We start from the raw sequence: 1,782 nt of genomic DNA on the forward strand, positions 1-1,782 counted from the left end.
CAGGGCTTGGGTGAGAAGATGAGGTTATGGATATGTTTTGGATATGTTAAGCTTGAGGTGTCAGTGGGATATCCATAAATAGATGCCCGGAAGGCAGGAGGAAATGCTGCCTCTTGGTATCCTAATAATGGTGAAGCCCTGACCCTAGGAGAACAGCTGCTTGGCAGGCAGACCCCAGTCTGGTTTGGTTCTTTCCCTTTGGAAGTGTCCCAGTGGTGCACTGCTAAGTTACATGGTTTGAAGCTGTGCTGCTGTATGTCTGTAAATCGATCATTCTGCCCCCCAGGCTAGTGTGTACTCCACTTCAGTTCTCTATAAAGCAGCTGCTTGGGTGTCCTGCTGTCTTCCATTCTCCTCACATGTCCTACCCAGTGAAACTTTGCTGCTAATAATAATTGTGACATTTGTTAGGAGCTTACTATGTGACAAGTACTATACTAAAGTGGCTACAGTAAAATCAGATCAGACACAGTCTTTGTCCCACAGAGGCTTCACAGTCTAAGCAGAAGGGAGACTAGGTACTTAATCATCATTTTACAGTTGATGAAACTGAAGCTCAGAGAAGCTAAGTGGCTTGCCCAAGGTCACAAAGTAGACAAATGGCTGAGCAGAGTTTAGAACTCCTTGTCCTCTGTCTCTTAGGCCTGTGTTCTTTTCACTAGGCCATGCTTTTTAATGTTGGTGAAGATTTCTTCAATGTTGGTGAGGACTTCATTGTTCCAGAACATCATTCTTAGTACATTGCTTTGCCATGATCAATCATTCTATTAATGGAATTTATTGGGTGATTACTGTGTGCAGAGCATTTGTATTACTACTTGTCTTATGCTGTCGAGTCATTTCTGACCCATAGCGACACCACGGACACATAGAACAGTGCTTTGCACGTAGTAAGCGCTTCACAAATACCATTATTATTATTGTTATCTCTCCCAGAATGCTCCACTCTCCATCTGCAATCATTCTGGTAGAGTGTCCATAGAGTTTTCTTGGTAAAAATACAGAGGTGGTTTGCCATTGCCAACTTCGGCACACTAAACTCGAGTCTCTGCCCTCGAATCTCTCCCATGCTGCTGCTGCCCAGCATAGGTAAGTTTTGACTTGTAGCAGATTGCCTTCCACTCACTAGGCACTGCCCAAGCTAGGAATGGAGCAGTTATGCCTCTGCTTGACTCTCCCTCCCATAGCCGAGGCTACTAGAGTACTGGAAACTCTCCAGGTGCGATCCTGAGAGGGGTACTACTATTACTACTACTACTAATAATAGTAATAATTATGGTATTTGTCAAGCACTTACTATGTGCCAAGCAGTTCTGAGCACTGGGGTAGATACAGGTAATCAGGGTGTCCCATGTGAGGCTCACAGTGTTAATCCCCATTTGACAGATGAGGTAAATTAGGCACAGAGAAGTGAAGTGATTTGCCCAAGGTCATACAGCAGACAAGAGGTGGATACAGGATTAGAACCCATGTCTTCTGACTCCAAGCTTTTTCCAGTAAGCCAAACACTAGGGAGAGTACAATATACATTCCCTGCCCACAAGGAGTTAAGGTCAAGAGGGCTGAGGGCTAGGGTGATTATCAGGTGCTTAAAAGATATAGATTGACTTATACAGATCCAAGTGCAAGTAGCACTTGGCTCAGTGGAATGAGTAGGGGCTTGAGAAGCACTTGAGAAGCAGCATGGCTCAGTGGAAAGAGCACGGGCTGTGGAGTCAGAGGTCATGGGTTCAAATGCCAGCTCTACCAATTGTCAGCTGCGTTAGGCAAGTCACTTCACTT

General features: G+C 45.0%; 1 non-coding gene across 1 annotated transcript; it reads right to left on the reverse strand.

Moving 5' to 3' along the window:
* Positions 1 to 1,099: 1,099 nt before the first annotated feature.
* On the reverse strand, positions 1,100 to 1,237 carry LOC119937357. The gene has a single exon (XR_005454033.1). It is a non-coding gene; the product is annotated as a small nucleolar RNA SNORA7 (small nucleolar RNA).
* Between the last annotated feature and the right edge of the window lie 545 nt (positions 1,238 to 1,782).

This window comes from Tachyglossus aculeatus, chromosome 14, assembly GCF_015852505.1.
Source record: "Tachyglossus aculeatus isolate mTacAcu1 chromosome 14, mTacAcu1.pri, whole genome shotgun sequence".
Lineage (NCBI taxonomy): Eukaryota > Metazoa > Chordata > Mammalia > Monotremata > Tachyglossidae > Tachyglossus > Tachyglossus aculeatus.